Below are 25,831 nucleotides of genomic sequence, written 5' to 3' on the forward strand. Positions count from 1 at the left end.
TAATAAAATCATAATAGATTGTACAAAATTAATCAATTAATTATATGTATTTTTATTAAATAAATGATGTACGAAATTGTTGTAATAAAACTATACAATCAACAAATTAATTTCAATTAATTAGAATCAATTTTATGATCATAACATATAGACTTAAGTTCCTTAAATTTAATGTTGTATGTAAATTTTAAAATATATTTACAGCTAAAGTAATAGTCAACGTTCGTTGTTTTTTTTTACCAATAAATGCATATCAATTACGAATCTTTCCATATATTTTTTATTAAAGTAATTGTCAATATTAACTAATTTCTAGTTCAATTTAATCTAATTAATCTGACAGCAATAAAATTATTATTAATATTATATATTTATTTACCATAAATCTATCCTAATTTTGTAGCTTGATTATATTTAATTAATCTATAATTGTATAAAGGGCTCAAATACAAAAATAATTGATATTAATTACCTTTATAATTTTGAAAATTCAATCCCATGAATTTCTCATGTTTTTATAGATTGATTACGTTAAATTGATATCAATTTCCTTTTTAATTTTGGAAAGAATTTTAAAAAGGTAACAATTATTATTTTCCTAATTAATAATTTATTTTTTAAATATTTCTTATAAATTTATAATTTAATTATAGTCAATTGATTATTATTATCTTTATAATTTCCTAAAAACTCAAATAAGGTAACAATTATTTTTTTTCCTAATTATGGATTTTCTTATATTCATTCATTTATTTGTTTACAAAAATAGGTTAAACTTAATTATTTTGAGGGATGACACCTTTTTTTAATATTTTTTATTCAGAATGATTGCAATATTTTCTATATAAATTGATCAGATACTATTTATTAATTGGTTATTCTCTTAAATAATTTTTTCTTGTAATATTTCTTTTAGTCAGTTGTAATCAAATCATTCATATTTATTTTCTTATAATACTATTATTAAAAACATATGAAATGTAATTTATTAAGTATGAAATATAAAATAATATTAAATATTTAAATAATCAACAAAATAGCTTTTTGTTATGAAATGATGGTTTTTTGTTGTAAAAATTCAAATAGATAGTTCTCAATATGACATTTATCTTAGTTTTAGGCTATACTATCCTTCTTTATTATATAGATAGATAATTCAACAAAATTAATTAGAGTATTTTCTTATAAAAATAATATAAAATATTATTTTATAAAAATAATATAAAGTACGGTATATTAATAATATTTGCATTAATTATGCTTCTATTTTCTTACGCAGTATTTGATTCTACGTATTAAAAATAACATTGAATCAATGGTGAAAGTGGAGGGACTTCTTTCTTTATTGGAGTTTTTCTTTTTAGGAAAGCTGACACTTTCTTGACTATCAACCACCCAACACAAAGCTGACACTTCTTGGTAGATAGGCTATTTTTTCATACGATACTAATTTATATACATTTTCTTTGATATTTGTTATATTGTTAGTTTTATTTTGCATATCTTATTAGTTTATATGCATTTATCTTTTATGTTTGGTATATTATTATGATCCTAAGCTGGGAATCTATCGGAAACATCCTCTCTACTTCACCTTAGTAGTGATATGATCTACATACATTAACCTCTTTAGACCCCACTATATGGGAATACATTGGGTGTTGTTGTTGCTGCTGTTGTTTCTTATACAGTATTTGATTCAATGTATTAAAAATAACACGAATTAAATATTTTTTTTTTTACATAATACCCCCACTTTAAGCATGTTAATGCATGCATTAGATCTATTGCATTACTAATGTCATAAATTTTAAGGTATTAGTAATACACACCTCAATACACAATAGAGTATATAACTAATCTTTGCATTAGTTATACATAAGACAAAAATATATATATCAAACAAGGGACTACTAATACACATTAAATTAATGGATGCATTAATTTTTACGTAATACATTCCATGCTTTATCACAGATTTGATTATTATTCCTTGTCTTGAGCCGGGAGTCTATCAAAAATAGCCTTTCTACTTCTCCGAAGGTAGTGATATGGACTACGTACATCTTACCCTCTCCAGATCCCACTATGTGGAAATACATTGAATTTATTGTTGTTGTTGTTATTAATTTTTTAATACACTCTATCAAAAGACTTCATGCTTCTCATTTAATTATACCTTTAGCTCCCCTTTAATTATGGTAATTGCTCTCTGACTCCACCTTGCTTTTTAAAAATATAAATAAATAGCAATGAATTTAATTTTTCTCATTACATCAACTTAAAATTAGAGTACATTCACTCATGCTACATATTATAGCTATAGTTCAAAAAAGGAATTATACGTTTGACATAATACATAAATGTGTTTTCAACTTGACATCATCAGCAAATATTTATATATTTTAATTTGAGTGTTGCACATATAAATACTTAGACTATCATATAAAGTTAAAATAAATATATATATATGCGAGTCTTGTATCGCAATTTGTCATGCAAAACTTGGGTCAACTTCAATCGTTCATTACTTTTTGTGTATATTGAATTGGAGTGCCTACTATATATCAAATGAAAGGCCTTCGAATTATCTTTCCAACGATACCAAATTTGTAAAACTCCGACATTCAAGGAAGAAGTTATGGCTTTACAAAGTGGAGTGTGTCATGCAGCATAAGGTGTGCGACGCACACCCTAACTTATGCCATAAGGTATGCGACGCACAACCTAATATGTGCGATAAAGAGTGCACCGCACAACCTATATTATGTGATAAGGTGTGCGCCGCATACATTACTACTCAAGTGACTTAAACACTCTATTTTTGGGGCAAAATGGTCCTTTTCCCACCCTTATTTAGCTATAAACACGAAATCCAATTCGTAAATACCCCAAAATACACCTTCATTCATCAAAATTTCTCAAAAACTCTCCTTAGGGTTTCAAAATAAAAACCCAAGTAACTCAAGATTCAACCGTGGGATTTTGAAACTAATTGCATATTTGGAATCCCCAGAACGTAGGCTTCAAGAAACACCTATCATCTTCGCATTTAGAGGTATGTGGGGTTATCCTAAAATCTCATGGGACTTTAAATTCATGTTTTACAATGGGGGTTTTGAAACTACGAATATAATCATGTTTTGAACATTTATATAATATTGATTTGGTCTTTAGGCCTATTTTCGAAGTGATTTAACATATTATATATGTATATGCATGTGTTTTGAATAGGTGTTAATTTGAGAGCATGAATTATATGGAATCCCTCTCTTGATGTGAATTTGTTTTAAATGTTCATATGATGTAAATTGTTTGAAAACATCTTGAAAAGCATGACATGAAATATTTTGAGAATTGATATGATTTTGACTTGAAAATAAGCGGGCTATTTGTGTTGAAACATGTTAAATACAATGGTTGAATGAGAAGAATGATGTGATATTGATGGCTTACAAGTCGGGTATGATGATACCCTACAGAGTATGATATGTGATTGAATCAGATGAAATTTGAATGCATTGATTTTACATGAGATAGGTGGATTCCCAAAGAAGACGTTTGAGTGTAAGGGATCATCACTGAAAACTGTGTTTGCCGACATGGGAATTTGGTACCCTGCTTTGTGATCTTGCATACCTGACTTTATGTCATTCCCAAGTTGGGACTATGGTTAGGAGCCCTACTTTGTGATCTTGCGCACTACTATTAGGCCGAGACACCCTATTGTGTAATATTGTGTGTCTTCCCCTCACTTATACTCTAATCTCGACAGCAACCAAGGTTTGACAGTTGGTGTAAATGTGATATGTAGGGTATTCCACCTAGCTCAGCTACATTAAATTGTTGTTGAAAACAATTACATTACGCCCATGTGTTTTCAAATGATTTGATATGAAACTTCTTTATAATGGATCTCAACTCTATTTTGTAAAAATATTATGTTTTGTTTTGATATCTCTGCGTACCAGTACTTTTGTACTGACCCTCTTCCCTTCCAGGTTCGAAGGCACAGTCTAGGGGTCCAGAAAATCAGTAGATTCCTCAGACAGATTTGCAGAGTCACTTGGTGAGCCTTCTATATTTCAAAAGTCCTGATATATGGCAGTTTTAATTATCATTTATTAGTTTTGGATCTACTGGGGTCCTTGTCCCAGTTTTCAGATATATATTTATTTCAGTCATATAGTAGAGATTTCGCAGGCGTTATAGAGATATTGTGTTGAGATTGTGGGACATTATTCCCCATTATTTATTTCATATAATTCTTGACAATGTTTTCATAATATTGTTTATCTTCCGCATTTCTTTTATGATACGAGTTACGTACATGATTATCAGACAAATAAGGGTGTTTTGGGCCTTCATGGTTCGGAATGCTCGTTACAGCCAGGGCACTGATTCGGGTCGTGACAAACTTAGTATCAGAGCACGGTTCATGGTCCCAAGATTTTTACAAAATCACATCGAGTAGAGTCTTATTTATGGGAGTGTAGCGCGCCACACTTATAAGCAGGAGGATACTAGGCATTTAGGAATGTCTCTATTTCTTCATGTTCCAGTTTGTGCAATAGAGTCAAAATGTTCCTCTTTCATACTGTCATTTGTGATATGGTGTCACCCATATGAAGGTAAAGTCATCCCAAATTCTTTGCTTACTCTGATGTTCTCAGACATGTCCCATTATTGGGGTGATTCAAGTGCAAAAAGTTTAGAATCTACATGATATAGTCTTTTTCGATTGTGTCATATAAGAAAAAAATTGTGCAAAGACTCGAGAGGAGTCTGTTGGTGCATCAATATGTGTTAATTCTGATGTAAACATTGATCCTGATGGAATTGTGCTTTCCAGCTTAAGGTATTAAGTGCATCTAGTCCCTCCCAAAAATCTTGATACAGATATGGACGGTGTATAGTAGAATGTTGGAACTGTATTTCCACCCGAATAATAGCATAAGTTAAATTGTTGTTGTCATGAACTATTGGTAATGAAATTAGACCAAGAAGTTAGTGATGTGAAGTCACAAATTTAGAAGTCAGAGTGAGGGTTATTTTTGGTGTAAATGAATATTTCAGTTGAATAACCGATATTTGAGGATGATTTACCCCTTTATAGTGATAAACTAATGTGGTAGCTAGTAGCACATATGGATGGTATGGTAGTCCATGGGGGAAGTATTTTACTCTGATTTTTATTTATACAGAGTAAGATATGTATTCTTAGACCATTAAATATTATGTGTCAATTTCCTATCTCTTGTAATATGCAATCTTGTTATCATGGTGTTTTTGAAAAAAAAAATTTTTAAGTCTAGTGAAGCTATGTGGGGATCTTTCGATTCACTAGCATAGTTGCCTTGTCATCTATCTCATTTTCTTGTTCAAAATACAAAACCAAAGTCTAGTGAAGCCGTGTGAGGCCTATTTCGATTCACTAGCAACTTGTTGTCCAACTTGTTGTTCTTTTGTTGGTTTAATATACGTATGGCTGAATCTGTTTGCATAAGATGGAGTTGGTAAAGGGGTGATTCGTCCTTGTGAGTTATTTTAGTATAAGATAGAGAAGGAGTTGTTGATTTAAATGTATGCTTGAGTAAGTAAGTATGAGGTGAGAAATCTGCATAAGTAGATAAGATCGTATAGGGTTATAATATCAGATTAAGGTTGATCATGTCTATTATGTGACCTTACCCCTTGACTTTTTTCGTTGGTAGTTGTAAACTAGTACTACTTATGAGAAGGTATGTAGCAAATTATGAGGTATTTGGATTAGTACTAAATGACTGGCAGAGATTTTTCGAAGTTTTGCAGGAGTTATCAAAACTATTTTCTAAAAAATTAAGAGTACTTTGAAAAAAATCTATATAAATCTTTTACTTAGTGATTGCCTAGACATCAATTAGGACGGGGAGTCAGGGGTGGAAGTCCCAACATGATGAAATACCTAAAATATGGCGAGGGCAAATCAAGGATCGTAGGTGGTCAACACGGAGTAGTTTCTTTCAGACTAATCATTTTTTGTGGATTCAGGGATCGATACACAAAATGAGCGTTTCTTTCGAAAAATCCCCAAGCAAGTCAGGAGCCATGATAGAGCATATAAGGCTTAATAACGGTACTTTTGGTAGCCCAAAAACTGGCTCAACACCCATTTATTGACGACCTTTTTAATTATCCATCTCATTTCTTGAGATCATGGAGGACAAACAAAAGTGTCTTGTCTTCTTTACAAATATTGTATTTAGAATTTTTCTAAAAAAAATAGTCACTAGCAAAAGCAACTTTGTGTCTACTAATCTTCTACCTTGAGTATAGGTACATGCATAAAGAAAGACCCTGACAAATGATTTTAGGAGAAACTGCTTTTAATTTATCGAAAGAACCATTACATGTCATTGCCAAAAGGGCCATTGCATATCATGATTATTCAATATCTGTTCACGCGCTAGACACAACACTGGCATCGAGGATATCATCATCATTCAATATATCCATTAACACGAAAGACACAATGCTAGCGTCAAGGATATCAGCATCATTCAATATCTGTTGACATGCTAGACACAACGCTGGCGTCAAGGATATCATCAGCATTCAATATATTTGTTGACACGCAATACACAACACTGGCATCGAGGATATTATCATTATTCAATATTTGTTGATGCGCTAGACAATGCTGGCATCGAGGATATCATCAGCATTCAATATATTTGTTAATACACAAGACACAATGCTGGCATCGAGTATATCATCATTATTCAATATTTGTTGACGCACTAGACACAACGCTGGCGTCGAAGATATTATCATTATTATATATCTATTGACATGCAAGACACAACATTGGAATCGAGGATATCATAATCATGCAATATCTATTGATATGGAAGACACAACACTGGCATTGAGGATATCATCATCACACAATATCTGTTGACATGCAAGACACAATGCTGGCGGTTAGGATATCATCATCATGTAATATCTGTTGATGTGTATGACACAACACTGGCGTCGAGGATATCATCATCATTTTATATCTGTTGACACGCAAGATATAAATGATGGCATCGAGGATATCTTATCATTTTATAAATCAACATCTGAATGCATCGAGAGCATACGATTTGAAGGGACGCCTTTAAGTCGCTATCTAAGGATGAATGATATATAAGATTTCCTAGAAATTGACAATTTGAGGGTCATATATAAGTCATATTATTTGAAATAGGATAGTGTGCAAGATCACCTATGAGTTGATAACCGGTAGGTCATCCGTAAGCCATAACAACATCCTAACCGGATAGTGTGCAAGATAGCCCAAAAATCGATAGTTCAAATCCATAAGTCACAACTAAATCCTTACCGGAGAATATGGAAGATTATCAAATTGATACGTCCAAGGGTTCTTTATAAGCCGTGTCATATCCAAGATCGATAATGTGCAGGATTACCCAAAGACTAATAATTTGAGGGATTATCTATAAGTCATATTTTATCCAAGGTCGGATGATGTACCGGAACACCTGAAAGATAGTGATTGGAGGGATATCTGTAAGCCATCTCTTATTCAAAGTCTGGTAATTTGCAGGATTACCTAAAAGCTAGAAATCAAAAGGATATTTGTAATTCGCCTCGTATCCAACATCAAATAATGCGTAAGATTATCCAAAGATTGATAATTTAAAGGAAATTTATAAATTGATCACGACTATAAATGGAGAGGTTATCATTCTACATGCAACAAATGATATAGGTACCTAAAGGGTTGCCACACCAGCACAAGACTACACAGTTGTAGAGACCGTTCTGCATAAAGTATCGCCGGTGTCCATAAGGGGCACCCACTTTGAAGACATATTCAACCAACAAATGTCATAATTATACAACAACCAAGAGGGTTGTTGTGTTTGGTATTGTGGATTATTTCATTCCGCTTTTCAGGCCACAACTCACGTGGAGATATGGTAAAAGACTGCATACCTCTTTAGTGAATTATGTTTAGCACTAACACTTTTTGCTTGAAGCATTGTCGAGAGTATCCGAGAGGATGAGAATCTCAAATCAAAACCACAGGTGCATATGACTTCAAATAGGATGTAGCACCCGAATCCAACCCGTTTTCTTTTTCCTCTTTATGATCACGCGCGTTCCACGCGAACCCATATGAGAAGATGCCAAGAATCTTCTAGAAACACACTTAGGTGTCTCATCCAACGTTCAAATCCCAAAATTCTTGGATAGAGGTTTACGAATTCGTACATAGGTGGAGTATTTTCATTGTCTTGTGAAGATTATTCCCTTTCCACCAATTTCTATTGGCGACATTTTGGAATTCCATTCAAGAAAATCAAAATAGAGGTACAGTTCATTAGGGTCCGGATCTTTTGAATTTCAAAAATGAACCCTCAATTCCCTTCTATAAGTAGCTCTCTTTAGAGCAAGAAAAAGGGATTTTTTTTGGGATTTTGGAATTTTTTTCACTGGCCTCTCCTTTCCTTTATGGGTTCTCCTCTTCTTTCTCTTTGGAGTTCGAAATTTTAGAGGAAAAGAGGGTTCAAAAGTTTTGGGTTGAAAATTTAGGGTTAGAGAAAATCTTCAAAAATTCAGAAATACACAAAAAAAGGGTTAGAAAGGGGGCTCTCAGAGGGAAAAAAATATTCTTTTTACGCCTAAGAAACATACATTCTTAGGTGGTGCATCTGAACTATCGAAGCAGTTATGAGTTTTTCAGTGGTCGGAATCCTATCATCAGCTCATTATCTCATTTTGCTTCCCCGAAAGAGGTAAATACACCTTTCTTTTTAATTTTGTTGAGGTTATCATTTTCTTCTTCGTGGTTCCACTTCTGTTTGCTGGGAATGACTGATGTAGAGGCCTGGAAGGCATAGGATTTTCATGTTTGATATATTGTTCTACTAAAAAACTCATTTTTGCCCGTGTTTGCTTGGCTTTTGTTCATGCTTGATCTCTCTTATTTTATTTTGTCTGAATGTTACAGTTAGCTTTAATGCTTCGACTATAGAAACTATTTTGCTGGTCTCATATTCGATGTTTCTTTGTAGTTCATAGAGTAGGAGAATAAAATCTTTACGTATTTTCTAAATTCAAATAAATGTTCAAAGAATAGATATTAGGAAGCCTGTTTGCATATCTTTTTTCACTCAAACGCAGGAAATTGTTATAAATAAGAACTAGAATGTTATTTTCTTTCGACTTGCCACTTTCGATGTACAATAGTCTTATTTTATTCTAAAGTTTATTTTAAAATATGAGAGTGGACCATAGGGATGAATTATGTTTTCTTCATGGCTAATTCAATTTGCTGTAATTGACTCATGACAACAAATTAAAGTTTGATGGGCTAATGTTTCTTTCCTTTCTTGCTTTTCTTGTTCGCATATAAGTTATGGAATCTTGTCTCATGATTAAATTACCTATAATTGGGTTTATGTAGTGTTTGAATCTCATTTGTTTGTTAACCCAATGGTAATGAAGGCATTAAGATTTCAACCTTGCTTTTCTTGAAGTTTGAGCTATCGTATTCCTTGCCTAAACTGATTAAGTCTTTAATTTTGTATGTTTGGCATTCTGGAATTTGAACGTTGCTTGTGATCCATCATTTATGTAGTATGATCCTGGAGTTGTAACTCTTTTTTGTGACATGCTTAATTGGGTCCTTTTGTGGCATTAAAGTGATAAATTATATTCTTTATTTCGCTAAAGACCATAAGAATTTCTTGTTGAAGCTTTATTTCCTCCTGTAGTTGAAATTTCTTTAATTGATTATGAACATTTTCTTCAAACATTATAGACTTTTGCTCCTGTGGCATTTTTACCTGTGTATGAGTGTATTTGAATGAAGCAGGAATGCTATAGCTTATTAATTGTTAAAATCTTGGACGTATGTTAATTTCTTCATTCCTTTCTTTGCATGCACTCCCCTTGGAGTTCAAATGGGCCCCTTCTCTCTTTGCATTTCATAAATGGGCCAATGAGGCCTATCCTTCCTAGTTAATCCCAAAAGAAAATCCAAGAATCTATCTCATGGCGTATGGATACGAGGAATCGAAAGAAGAATGGGTTAAAGTTCCATCTTTGAAGCGGCAAAGGGGACTTGAAAATCTCGTTATTTCTTCTTTATTAATTTATTTATCCATTGTTTCCATTATTTATTTATTTACTTATTTATATTTTTGTTTATTTAGTGAATTATTTATTTATTAATTTGAGCCTTGAAGCCAAAGTTGTAAATTTAAAACAGGTGGAGCGAGACTCGAGCTATTTGCTTACTTGTTTTACGCGTGTTTTGTGAACCTAGTAAAATCCTTAGTCAAGTCGCTAAAAAACTGGTTTTTTATAAACAACAGAATATTCCTTAAATCGCTTTTCTTTTAAAAAAAATAAACTTTTTTAAAGTTAATCAAAAGACGATTTTCAAACAGTCCGGATAACCATAAGTTAGCGGACATTTTAGGTGCCTAATACCTTCCTAAAACGTTAATAGAAACCGCTTATCTAGAATCTCTAACTTAAAATGATTTTTCTATTTTGAATCATTTGTAGTAACTCTCTAAAGGTTTCTTAATTCCTTTTCAAAATTAAGTGGCGACTCTCAAAAATTCAAAATTTCCGCAAAACAATATCAACCACAATCACATCCACACATCTACTACCCCCACCCAAAAGTAGCAGAAGAATAAGGGTTTGTAGCAATTCAAGTACCTTATCCTCTTGACTCTTGCGCTCCTTCTATTTTAGTTCATTAACAAATTTGTTAAATATTTCAAGCAACAAGCCCTTATCACCCATTATTCTGTAAAATAATAACAGCAAAGAAATTCACATTCAATGTTACGATATAATGAGAATCATGAGATTATGAATAAAAAAGTAAAAATCCAGAGCATTTCATTTTATAGCCAAAGAGGCTAGACAAATTAAAACTAGAGATTTAGCAGCATACTTCCTCAGAACCGTGAAACAATCACAAATGCCAGAAATTAAAAAACTAAAACAATCACAAATGTCATAAATTAAAAAACTAACTGCTAGAGCTATTAAACGCCCAGTGTTAGAACAACTAATAATTAACATCAACGAATTTCTGGAGGGATAAGTTCAACATTAAAAATCACTAAGCAAAATGGTAATTCATGCTAATACTATAAAGAAATAGCCTACCTAAATGTTGAGGAATATAAAACAACAAATCATTCAACACAACTATTATTCTAAGGTACATTCTAGAACTATGTGAATTACTGAGTTTAGAATATTGAAGGAGTTGGTCCTTCAAAATAATATCAATTATCATTCTCCAATGGTCCTTGCAATGTGTTACTAATTCTAGATCAATAAAAGCAAAAGAAGCTACTTGCCTATCTCCGAAGGGGGATTTGCAGTCCTCCTATTTCGATGATGCAGTAATTTCCTGCAACCACAGCAAACAAATAGATTATGGTTTAAAGGAAATATCATGGGATCCCATCCATTGGAATGTGAGAGATCGTAAACTCTTTACTATACCTCTGATGCATGAAGAAGTTCATAGAACTTATCTGCTAGACGTTTACGCTTTTTAGCTTCTTTTTATTCTTTCTCCCTGGACCTTTCCAGTAACTCCTCAAAGACAAACTATGTAGATGAAATATGCACATTCAATACTCAATGACCCGGCAAGCCCAAACGCGTAGAACATAAAGTTTAGAAAGGAAGTATGGAATAAGATTGAGTATAAGCCATGTATGTCCTCTTATTCCTTCGATTGGAAGGCAAGGGGGATATAATGTAAGGGTATTATTACCATCTTTTGGAGTAACTCCTCACATTATAATCTTTGATAAAATGCTTTACAAAAGTTTTGAGCTATTGAAAGTAAACTGAAAGCCTTAAGAGACCCAACCGTCTAAGCATAATTCTTCGACAAGATACCCCTTGCAATTCCCTCTTCCCACATACATAGATTATACGCCATGACCATAAATAACCTCCAAAATCCAAATGATATATGTAGAATATCCTCATTACAAAAATAGAAAATGATCGTTGATATCATCCAGTTATGTTGTACTTAAGATATGTGCGGTAGGTGTAATATTAAACACCGCCATCCAGGAAATAAAAAATAAGGAAAATGGTACCAAAACTGAAGAATTGGAAGCAAAAGCTAACACCAAATATTTGATCAATGTGGTCCTCGTCTTTATTCTTGAAGGTTTCAGGCTTACTTGCTAACCGACACACTACTCTTCTATTAACTCCATTACAAGAAGATCCAAATTTAATGTGGGATAGGTTATGGTTGATACTAAAGGAAAATGCCACTAACCACAGTTGACTACCTACGAGTTGCCAATTTAACAATCACAAACTGACCAAATTCCAGTGAAACATAACATGGAAGTACTACTAATGCGTTTGCACTCAATCCACTCATCTTATGCAGGACCTGTCCTAAAGACAAAAAGGGTACAAATACATAGAAATCCATTTAGTAAATGGGGTACTTCAATTTTCACAACATTCAATTCAACATGGGTCGATGTGAAGCAGTATACAGTGCTTAGCCATAATTAGACCTTTAAGTTGGTATCTGACATTAGTGGAGAGCTAATATACTTGGTGATTTCAACCTTAAAATCATCAAGTGTCCAGGATGACGTCAATCTAATCTGAAAGTAGAGACGGCTCAGCCAAAATATTAAGTACTAACTGAAGCACAACAGAGGTTAAAATGAACAATGGTGATTACCTCGGCCATCCTAACTGCATCTTTAATTTGTGGCTTGTCATCAAGATACTGAAGCAACATACAAGTAACACAAATTCAGAATGCTTATCAGTAACAAAAATAGGATACCAAATGGAGCTTTGTCCATGCATTTGAGTTACCATAAAGTCTATAAATTACAAGCAGGGTGATGGGGATGAAATTTCTTTCATGAATACCAACATTTCTCCACTTGTTCAAAGTCATCTACAATATCACAAGACACTTGACACATAAACTTAATTTCACTGATCAGGCTAAATTGAAGGAAAAATCAAGCACCCCTGTTTGGATAATAGAAAAAAGTGAATAAATAAAAATGGATAGCATCTCTTTTAATAGCGCTTTCGTTATATTTACTTAATAAGAATCATTTATGCACACAAACAGTAATACAAACTTTAAAGATAGAAGTTGACATCTTTAACTTACAAGGGAAAAAGAAAAGATTTTCAGCATCTGAGTTTATGTATAACTCTCACCATCCCATAGAAAGATCCTAACTCAAGAAAATATTACCAAATTCAATCATTGAATAAGAGTACGAACAAGATCATTACCATGCTAGGATACCAGGTAAACTCCCTCTTTTATCAAGCAAGGAGATAAATGCTAATAACATTTGATCATTCAACTTCAATTCTTTTTAGAAAGGGCAGAGGATGAAACAATATATCGTTTAGTTAGGCGCAAGTGTGTATTACGGCGAAAAAAATTATAGTGAGGGAGATGCAACTTTATTTAGAGAAACAGAGATGATCTTAGGCACTTTTTCCGAGGCTAATCTTTTCTAAGCCTTTACTTTCATTACATTTCAACTACCTCTTCAGAGGCGAATTCTGGCACTAAGTTTATTTAGTCCAATTTATATGGTTGACAACACAATATATTTTGAATTAGGTTTTAAGTTGCATGATATCATCCGAAGTTAAATCAAAACTGCGGTGTGGTACAAATGGACAAAACATGGTCGAAACTTAACCAGACAAACTACTTTCAGGTCTCATTTGTTTGCACTTATTGGATTTATGAACCTGTTCAGACCTCAAACCATTAAGTGCATTTATTTTTTTAGGATTTTAGCTCTTAATAGGTCTGAGTAGGTCTTAATCATTCTGATGTGGAACCAAGTCTAAATATCATTTACAGATATTCTTGTGTAGGATAAAATTCACCACTAATCTATCCACAATCACCTGCCACCACCACCAACCACTTTCACCATCAAAACAAACACCACTACCACCTACACTGCCAGCTGCTACCACACCTACAACTTCCATTATTCTAATTATATCCACCGCCAACTAGGGGTGTTCACGGTTTAGTTTTTAACCAAACCAAATCGCGAACCAAACCATACCGATTAAAAAAACCTATATTTGGTTAGGTTTGGTTTGGATTTGAATTTTAAAAAACGGATACTAATTTGGTTTGGTTTGGTTTGATTTTACTCTAAAATAACCAACAAAATAACCAAACCGAACCGATATACATATATATTATAATTATTTATATGTTTTTCATTAATGTACTTTAAATATTTGTTACATTTTCTATTTTAATCATGATTTAACTTTAGTCGTAACACATTCAGTCATATGTCTTCATCTAGTTGACAATACATTATGAGATTTTAAATGAATTTCATATTTTGAATGACAAATGATACTAATTGTGAAAATAATATCTTGTTATATATTGAAATTTACATCTGAAATTCATTAGACTATACACAATCACTAATTTTAACTTTCTTTTGAACCTTATTGAGCAAGAAGTTTATGTGTTTACCTTTTGGGGTTTATCATATCATTCTATTAAATATAGTTTTTAAATATTTTTTTAAAAGCGTTCTTATGGTGTTATCATGGGTTTGCCGAAGTATAACACTCAGTTGACATCATATTTTCAAGATTGAGATACAACACTCAGTTGACATCTCATATGTTAGATTGGATTTGTTTTTTAAAATTTTCAAATTTTATCATTAACTAAGTTATAAACAAAAAAACCCGAATCAAACCGAACTAAACCGACAAGAACCAAACTGATGGTTATTTTTTTGTTTGGTTAGGTTTGGTTTTAGAAATTTAAAAACCGATTAAGTTGGTTTGGTTATGGTTTTGACAAATAACCGACCCATATAGACCCATGAACACCCCTACTGCCAACGCCGCCACCATCAACTGCTACCGGTCGATCCCTACTACCAACCAACTCATCTATCAGGACTAGCACTACCACTAATAACCACCAGCACATCATCAACTTCCACACATCACTAACAACCACTAACACATCATCAACTTCCACACATTCTTCGGACACTATCACTACTACTGTCATCGGCGTCATCACCTCTACCACCACCATCCGCTACACTCGCTACAGTATCTGTACTAACAACCATTCCACCATCACAGCTAACAGCGTCTCCAACGACCACCAACACATCGTCAACCATCATGCATACAGTTTTCCTTCACCACGATCAACACCTCCAACTACTAACATTAACCAACTTCACATCACAACCGCCACTACCACTACTAATTGCCAATATCATGACATTTACTACAATGCCATCTATCTCTACTATCACAACTATCATCACCAACATTGCTAATCACTAACATCAATTAATTTATTACAACCACTACCACCATTACAAACCATCTCCACTATCACTAACAAACATAAATGTTTTTTTTTTAATCAAATAATAATTTAATTGCATTAAATTAAAAAACTTTCTAATATATAATTATATTATATTTAGAAATAAATAAATTTTGCACATTCAGATATTGAGAAACACCCAACCTTAATCATTTAGTTTTCAGATCTAGAGATAATATCTTAACCATTCAGATGTGCATTCAAAATGATTAAAATGTCTGAATATTAATAAAAACAAATGCAGTCTTAGCTGAAACACAATGGTGTGGTTGTGTGATACTTTAAAGGAGTCCTCGAAAGTCAAAGAAACTACGTGAAAACATGGAAGTTTGATGATCACTTCTCAGAGTTGTTTTACTCGAGAAACTATAACAATTAAGGTAATATAAACATTAACAACATTCAACGGAGGAGAAGTCAATTACAATTATCCGTGAAGTAGCATTTAATACAGCTTTGCTAGATTGAAAGAATCATCTATATCTATACTACATTAAAAGCATGGAACCCCTAACTTAAAAGTTTACGACAATACCATTCCTATCAGCCTAAATACCTACTATCCAGTAAAAAAAAGAGGAAACTAATTGGCATAAAGAGAAACAAGACAGATGTTTAATAGGAACAACCGATCATTGTTCTTATCTCAACAAAATATATGTTATTTAAAAAAAAGCCAGCCGAGGGGCAACTCTCAAATGTCAATCTCATGCTTTTATCCTACCAAGTATGTTCTATTCTTTAATGTACAACAACAACAACAACAACAACAAGCCCAGTATATTCGCACATAGTAATGCACGAACTTTCTTTTTTACCTAATTAATTGAACGTTTTAGTGAGGATCTAAATGATTTTCAGACTTTGTTTAACATCTGATTCATTAAGATATATTAATAATAGGTTGAATCTTAAAAAAAAACACTTAATGGGCTGATATCTTAACCATTAAGATTCAGACCTTCATTAAGTGAAAGCAAATGAAAAGGGATTGTAGTGTAAAGTCTATAAATATGGCTTAGTGTAACAAATGTAGTTGACACAATTCAATACTCCTATTAGCAACCTATTTCACCTGTTTCTCCAGCTCATCCATAACATCTGTAAATAAGTCTTTTGCTATTGATTCTAAAGTATTTGATGAGAAAGCTAGATATGCAGCAAAATCTCTAATTTGCAAGAACAAAATAAAGAAGGAAATTATTGGATGAAAAAATCAAAAAGACAAAAAGGGAACTCATGAAGGTAATTACTCATTGATTATTCAGTAAGGAAATCTCCATATTAAAATGTTCATCATGTTCGAATATGTTCCAATATGGAGATTTCCTTGCTGAATAATCAATAGCAAATAGTCAGTGGATCAAATGGAACTTACACAAGAAATGGATCAACTTCAAGGTCCCAAAACACATACAAATAAGGACCAAGATTAGAAAACAACCAGCAGACAACTTAACATTACAAGTGAAAGACAAACCTCCATCTTGACGATGGTGACAGCTCCTTGCAATCCTGTAAGATTGAGAACAACGGACATTATTGTGAAAAATACCACTTATTCTTCTGAACAAGTCAAATACCAGTCTCTAACACATCATGAATATTATGATAATATCTTTTTATTTTTTGAAACTGGTAATGTGAATATCATGATATATCAAATGGAAGACAACCACAAAAGAAAATTTCACTTACTTCTAACATTATCCTGAAATCTTCCCGAGCTTTTTTCTATTTAACACACCTTTGTTCAGCTTCCAGTTTTTTCTTTTGGCTCAGATATTGGAACAGAAACACAACTTCAAAATGATCACTATAGACCTCGGGTGTGTTTGGTATGAAGGAAAATGTTTTCCTAGAAAACATGTTGGTTTCTTACTTGTTTTCTTATGTTTGGTTGATGAAAGGAAAACATTTTTCAGAAAATTTTTTCTAGTGTTTGGTTGGTGAATAAAAAAATGTTTTTCAGAAAATACATTTGAGAGTTGTATAAACATTTCAACTTAAGAGTGAGATTGAAAGAGAGTTTTGGAAAATATTTTTCCTATATTTTGAAGGGAATTCATTTTCCTTAAATTTAAGGAGAATAAGTTGATTTGGAAAATATTTTCCAAAATTTTTAAGTCAACCAAACATGAAATAGTTGGATATCAAACACAATCTATCTTTTTGCAATACGGCATGCTGAAACATTGAAGCAGCAATTAACCCATTCCAATGCCGACTTGGAGAGATACCTCATTAAAAGCTTGCTTCCACTCACAAAGGGATTTTAGAGCACCATATATCCCGTCATTAATTACTGCTCTCATGGACTGACAAATACAATTCATGTCAAATGATCCCCCTTAATTGTTTGGTACGCACAAAACAGTCAAGTAATAAACCTGATCCTACGTGCAATCAGACCCAATATTTGCAGATTCTAAAGGAGTTTTGAATGCATTCTTTGACTCCTAAATAAAATTAGATACTTAAAATAGAAATAAGAGAAATTTCGAGAACATACATTAAACAGGGAAAAAATCGATAACCAACTATACCGATTTGCTCTCATAAACTAATGGTCCCAGCTCGACTGTTTTCTCATCTGATGGAGTAGCACCTCCGATTTCAGTTATTGCAGCATCTTTCTTGACATTCTGCATTTTAGGCACAACATCAAGCACAAAGGACAAAAGCAAACCTCATTGGAATTTGTAGCATATTCTTCACCTGTTAGCAGTTGACTAACAACTGCACTACAAAATTGATGGATCAACATCCAGCATAACAACTATGAAAAGCTTTCTTGGTGTTTTAACCAGTAACTAGTAGTAATTAACTAATCTCATAAGTATTTTTGAAGGACAAAGTACCTCTCTATTCTCCGAAAAAAATCCACCACCATACACTACTACATCTTAAGTTGTAGTAGTCTCAGAACAACAAAAAAATTGAATTCTAAATAAGAAGCAACACAAACCAGAGGCAAATTTATAACATATAAATCTGAAAACATACACCGGTGGCGTGACAGAATTTCCCAAGTTTACTGCTGTTCCAATTTTCTCTGAATTAGCAACAGCTGGCAAAGCAGGTTCTGAAGAATTCTTTATTTTGACTATTTCAATCATCGGAGAAGAAACCTTACTAGATAAACTTGATGATTCTGAAGCCACAATAGTTGGTAAATTAGCAGATGGTGACATAGCAATTGGGCTTGATTTAGCACCGTGAGCCAAGCCTAATGAACCATCTGCACCCGGGATGATGTTTTAACAACAGAAATGGATTCAAAATTTGAAGCATGCAAAATAGTGTCCTTTTCACGTGCCAACTGTGAATTTATAAACAATTGAACTTTATGAGAATAGAGCATCCAAGAAAATAGAATATTGTCCCTTCTAATCATGCTATTTAAAGCACAGAACAATCCCTTCTTATCATGCTATTTAAAGCGCAGAACAAACCCATATTGGATTTAAATCTAACATCACCTTGACTTCATCAGGCATTCTTTATTTGGATGTTCTAGTAATCTTGTTGTAGTAATACCTACAGAAAACAAACAAAGCAATCAGCATTATGCACAAGTAACACACAAAAGTACCCACTGTAGAAGAATAATTGGAAAGAGGCCAAGAAAATATGTAAGTTACACATTTTCTTCCCTCAGGACTTGTAAATTCTCTCCAGTCAGTTGATGCGTCTGCCCTCTGTCCCAATGAAAACTGCATAAAAGTAGGTCAAGTCAAAAAATAGAACATAAACAGTACCCTAAGACTAGAAATCAGTATCTTCCAGCAGTACAATACTGGATGGAAGTGTTAGAATATGAATGATATAATGTCCCACATGGAAAAGAATTAGAATATACTGTGTAGAATATAACTACAAGCAGGGTGGAAACATTGCCAAGCTGCGGCTGAGCTACAGGTATCCAAGGGTGATCAACTAAACAATATTCAACTGATAATCGCATTTTGTATATAAATATATAGGTCAAATTCTGTTATTTCTGAGTATTTTTTAATGAAAACCCTTGCCACAAAAAATAAGACTGAATATGACAGTAAAGGTGTTCAAATCCTGCACTGAGATTCTAAGTTCCATACTAAACACAGGCCCCCCATAATTTTTTTTCCATTTTGACACGTTTGAAACTCATAAACTATAGTTATGCTTTTTTTCGATGAATAAATTTTTGAACATGTGTTTTTTGTCCCAATTAGCTCTTCTAAAAAAGCTAGTAACTAGCATGACATGTATAAGAATTTTGTTAAAATAAACTCAAAGGTAAATTTATAAAGTGGTTGTTATACTAGCTATCTTTCATGGGGCAGAGTGTTTGGCTGGTCAAGAGCTCGCATGTTCGAAAGATAAACGTAGCAGAAATGAGGATGTTGAGATTGGTGTGTTTGCATACTAGGAGAGATAGAATAAGGAACAAAGATATGCGAGAAAAAGTGGTAGTGCTCTCTCTGGTGGACAATTGACAAGAAGACTAGAGGGTTGGGGATAAAGAACCTAAAAATTAAAAGTAAGGCTCTCGTGATGAAATGGTTGTGGAAATATGCAAACAATAACCAGCTTCTATGGAGGAAAGTGATTGGGGCTAAATATCTTGAAGAAGATAGATGGATGACTAAAGAAGTGACCACACCATATGGGGTTAGCCTCTAGAGATCTATTAGACACTAGTGGTATGAAGTTAAAAGCAACTCAAAGGTTAAAGTGATGGATGGAAACAAGACTAGGTTCTGGAAGGATAATTGACATGAGGATGGGAATATGGAAGTGATTTTTTCAGATATCTACAACTTGGTATTGTTTCAATAGAGGACAATAGCAGAATTATGGACACTACATGGGTGGAACTTCAATTTTAGAAGGCAACTTAATGACCAGGAGGTAATGAGAGTAGTTGAATTTTTTAATACCGTGGACTTATTCAATGGACTGCAGACAGTGAAGGACATACTATGGTGGATGGGAAATGAAAAAGGAATGTTCAGTTTCAACAAAGCCTACAAGATGATGAACCAAATAAATCACCTGGATCCAAGATAGCCCTGGAAGAAAATATGGAAAAGTAGGATACCTCACACTGTGTCATGCTTTGTCTTTGTCTGGTTACTGATCAAGTGAGTAGTTCTTACACAAGATAATGTCATGAACAAAAGGAAAAACCTTGTGCTCCAGATGTTTCCTCTATGGAGAAATTTTAGAGACGGTTAACCATGTATTTATACATCGTAAGTACACCCAACAACTTTGGAGAATCGTCTTAAGAATAAAAGGCATTTCTAGGAAAATGCCTAAGAAAGTATCCGAGACTTTAATGTGCTAGGAGAAGCAGGTGTGCATGCGAAGGAAAGAGGTAGATGTAGAATTATCCCTGGTGCTATATGGTGGGCTATATGGAAAGAAAGGAATTCTAGATGTTTTGAGAGCATAGAGAATAGTGTGCAGAAGGTTAAACTCAATAGCATTTTGCTTTTTATGTTTTTGGTGTAATCAACTATACTCTAATGATACTACCTCGATAATTGATTTTCTAGACTAAATTTAGATATAGAACAGTCGATTTAGGAGTACTCTTGTATATAAAGGTTTCAGTACAACCCATGTACTGTGTGATATAATACAAAGTTACAAAGTTCAAAAAAAAAAGATAGTAATTTTTCAAGTACTAAAAGTTTATAAAATAGCAAATAAAGCAATTAAATCTTAGTTCAAATTGGGTGGGTTGGGTTATGACCCGTATTTTAGAGCATTTCAACCCAACCCATTTCAGCCCAAGTAGCTTTAGGGGGGGTTAATAACCTGCCCATTTATTAACTCAGACCTCTTTGATCTGCCCAAATACAGCCAACCCCGCCCATTTAACACCTTTAGTTTAATAGAAGTAAAGTGGACCATGCCAGAACACATACCAAATCTATTGAGTTGATGTAAAGTGGACTACCAAAGGACACACAACAATCTGTTGAGCTGTTGGATTAGAGGGGATTAGCAAGAGTTAGAAGAAATAGGGGAGAATAATCCTTCCTTGTATTTGGTGGACTGTATGGAGCAAGAAAAGTTTAAGGTATTTTGAAGATAAATATAATTCCATTCAGAAAGTTAAATGGAATAGCAATGTAGATTTTTGTTTTTTGTTTAAGGGCCAATTTGTACAGAATGCATAGCAGGTAGTAGATCTCTTCGAATCCTCGCATTATTTTCATTATTTTTCATTTCTTTTAGACTGCTAGCATAACCTTAACGCTGACGAATACAAAGTAATATCTCCAGAAAAATAAACTGTTTATCTCAAAAAGAAAAGAATAAAAATGTTCAAACTTGCTTACAGCTCCAGTTGTTGGTCCCTTAATACTTGTCCCTCACAACCAGCCATATTTTCTTTGATAACCGTCGTGTTTGGGACAGCTTGCACCTTGACTAGTTACACCAGGTACTGCTACCTCCCACCAGCACAGATACTGGGTAACTCTGTCCATCAAGACTTGGACAGACGGTAAGAAATCACCTAGTGTTTTTATCTCAGTTGGAAATTAAACCTGAGACCTCATGGTTCTCAATCTACTTCATTAACCACTAGGTCACACTCTGTGGTGCAAGTGTGGAACCAGCCAAACTGTTATTCTGTAAACCAGAATGAGAAGTGTGAACCGCAATATTATATCAAGTTTTCTCTCTCCATATCACCATAGAGTTACAATAACATTACATTAATCAAAAAGTAAATAAAATTGTTTAAAGTAGACCAAATATAATCCTGTCGTGTATGCTTAAACACATTTTTTAGAATAATAGTGTTAAATATAAAATCTTTTAGAACTATATTTGAAATAAAAGGTTAATGCAAATCCCAAATGAAGCCTACATAGTATAGTAAGATCGAGGAAATCTGCTCGCTAAACAAACTTTCAACAGAAATCACATATACTTAGGAAAGAAAAAGTGGTTCTACAAAGCTTCATAGAAAAAGAATTGTGTACTTCTTTTTTCATTGATAAGCACAGGAAACTGGATAAAACTACCCATAAAAATCTCGATTACACGAGACCTCACTCCATTTCTGTCATCAGCTCTTGAGGTTTCTCCCAGGTAGAGATTTTTGTCCTTCTATTATAATAGTATCTAAAAATCAATTCAAGAATTGTAAGAATGTTATTAATTGGTTGGAGTAATAAAGCCATAGGAAATATGACAACATTAGCAACCATAATTGTCCTACTGGTCATCTAAAGGTGCTGAAAATAGCAATACCTACTAGCATTTAGCCACATGTAAAATATTTATGATAACAGAGAAATGGGGTCAAAATGAAGTTATCGGTAGAGGTGTATCAAGTTTTGCTGATCAACAGTCAGGTAGAATTTGGTAGCACTGAACGGCAGCCCATATGATAACTTTGACAAAGCGGACTGAAACAAAGGGGCCTATTATCTCCAGTGCTAATGGAAGCAGAATGATGTACAAAGCACTAGATGTGGATACTTGAGGGATTTGTTGGCAGTGATGGGGGACAACATATCCACCAGTTGTTCATAGATAAGACATTAAGTGTTTGTGATGCTGACATTAACCTATTCATATGAGTAACCTATGTGAATATAATCCAAAAGCAAGAATTCCAGAAATCCAAATCGGCATTCCCTTTTTTCTGTCTGGAGAACACAAAGTGGTAAAAAGATCGGATTTGAATGACAATGATATTTTTGCAGAGTTCCTTTTCTTGTATACTGCGGTTTTACATCTTTTTTATTCACTGGAATCTTAATTTGCTTACAAAAAACTATCATAGAATTCAAATGTTGACTCTCTCAGTCAACACACACCCATTAACCCATTAACTTAAGCATGTTACTTGTTGACAATATTTATGCAAAACGGGTACAATAAAACACATTGAATTCTCACCGGAACAACCAAGGGAGCTTCTAATTCTCTAGTCTTCTGCATAGTTGTCGCAGAATTCACATTATGATTACTTATTGGCATCCAGGATTGTACCCCTGATGGAAACCTATGATCATTTATCTGTGTGTGATAATGGGAGACAGAAGAATCTGCATTTACCTGCTGTTAAAGACGATAACAAAATTTATTTCATCAATATATGAATGGAACATCGGAAAATGATTGACAATAACCACAAAAGATCTTCCTAAGGCCTTACATTATATGAAGAAGAAAGAGGTAAATTTGGGCCACCAGAACCAGGCATGTGGTTATTTGACATCGAAAGATTTCGCTGAAAATCATGGGGAATAGGTGGTTCCTGAGGCATACTATACATTCCTACTACAGGTCTACCAGTAACCTGTTGCATAGGTTGAGAAAATTGGATTTGAGAAGGTTAAGACATCGCAACATTTGCATGTCCAAGTGGCAGAAATTGTTGAGATGGCCCGGAACCATAAGGTTTTGCCTGCTGGGCTGGAAGCATAGGCTGGAACTGCTAAAGACTTGGGGAAAATAGTTATCATAAGGTCTACATTCAAAAGTCATTCATCCCTCCCCTAAGCCTCCACAACTTTACCTGCAGTGACATGGATGGAATAGCACCAGGAGTAGGACCAGCCAGAGGAGGTATAGGAGTCTTCTCAACCAATATCCATGCAAGGAAGAACAGATGAAATCAGAATATAGCTACTATTCAATCATATTTAGTTAATTTTCCAATCAATGTTGAAAGCTTGTATCCATGCGAAACTCCCTAAATTAATTTGAAGGACAAGGCAAGAATTTTGAAGCCAAACCACATAGTAACATGAAACCCTTTTCTTCATTTAATAAATAGAAAGCTTGAAACTAGAATTAAAAGAGATAGTAAATAGATTACCTATCACAGCATTAGACGAGAATGGACAAAATGATAAGCATTTTAACCTTATGGACAAAATGATAAGCATTTTTACCTTATGTCTTGGATTCAACAGTTACTCATGGCCTAAGTATCTTTTCTTCGGGTGCAAAGAAGCACGTTTGTTAATGCAAAACTATGATCATGGAACTGAAACGTGAGGTATGAGTAGGTATTAGGATAACCGAAAAATACTGAGACCGGAATAGGTTGAGCCTCACTCCTCCCTTCTAATGTTCTATGTCATACTGACATCACTACTAGAATCTGAAAGCCTGACTTGGTTTTTCACTCTATCATCTCCTCCTTAGCTTCAAGCCATCATATTAAGTTTAGGAGATCCCTTACTAGACTCTAAACTGAAGTACACTCACTGCATTTTGGGATCTGGAAAACTACTATACACGCATATCATGGCACTTAACCCGAATGACTACACCTGAAAGTGGAAAATCCATTGTTAATACTACCTTCTGAGATACACTTTATCATTTTATAGACCCAGTAGTCATCATATAATACTTGCATACTTACTAACTTCGGGTCTTCATGGGTATCCCCATAGTCGGAGTGCACACTCTCTAGTGTTTTAACTCTTATTTCTATTAGTTCAACCTTCAAAAACTCAAACTTAGAATCTAGAACTCAACATAGATATCACCAAGCCTTCAATGAATCATACTACTTCCGACATAGCCTACCAATATCGCGACTCCAAACTTACATCTCTCTACTATGAGAATCAAGATCATATAAAAAGGCTCAACACTATCCATCAAAACTCCTTAACTTGGCTATTTAGAACACCATATACCATCTAACTAGTATTTCTCCACCTAGCAACTCAACGGTACCACTCATCACACAAAACGTGTAATAGTCTTAGAAAATACCGCAACCTCAGATAACCTTGGGCATACTTCTACATTATATATGCAACATCATACTTCACTACGAATCTAATAAAATATATTGTTCAATCCTACTAGATTACTTCCTTAAAACTAGTATCATTAACCAAGAAATCATCACATCCCCTTCATGGACATCAATTGTTCAAAACTTAATGTCTAGTGCTAAACATGATTTTACAAACTAACCTTACGCATGATTCTCACTTGGATACCATGAAATAGACATCAAGAAACACTAGTACACTAGAACTTCCAAACAACAAATAATTGATCTTGACCTTACGGTCTTCCTTATCATATCTCATTAGCACGTACTATTTTAACACATCAAGCCTACTAATTTTTTCCCACAAAACATACATCATTAATCTCATTCCACTATTTTTACCACCACATTCTACATTAAATTCAAGCATATAGTCCTGTACTAATCATTTATCACTACTGAAAAATGCAACATAATATGCTAGTCCATAAAATTTTGGACATACTATACAAGCTCCTCAAAAATCACTACATACCTTCTCACAAGTAGTGTTAGTTTACAATTACCAATGAAAAGAAGGTCAAGGGGTAAAGTTACATAATAGACATGATCAA

General features: G+C 33.6%; 1 long non-coding RNA gene across 1 annotated transcript; it reads right to left on the minus strand.

The window, feature by feature from the left end:
* Nucleotides 1–22,518: 22,518 nt before the first annotated feature.
* On the minus strand, nt 22,519–23,871 carry LOC124891072. The gene is made up of 3 exons (XR_007049510.1): nt 23,631–23,871; nt 23,531–23,533; nt 22,519–22,588 (listed from the first exon to the last, which is right to left on the minus strand). It is a non-coding gene; the product is annotated as an uncharacterized LOC124891072 (long non-coding RNA).
* Nucleotides 23,872–25,831: the final 1,960 nt, after the last annotated feature.

This window comes from Capsicum annuum, unplaced genomic scaffold (genome assembly GCF_002878395.1).
Source record: "Capsicum annuum cultivar UCD-10X-F1 unplaced genomic scaffold, UCD10Xv1.1 ctg3002, whole genome shotgun sequence".
Lineage (NCBI taxonomy): Eukaryota > Viridiplantae > Streptophyta > Magnoliopsida > Solanales > Solanaceae > Capsicum > Capsicum annuum.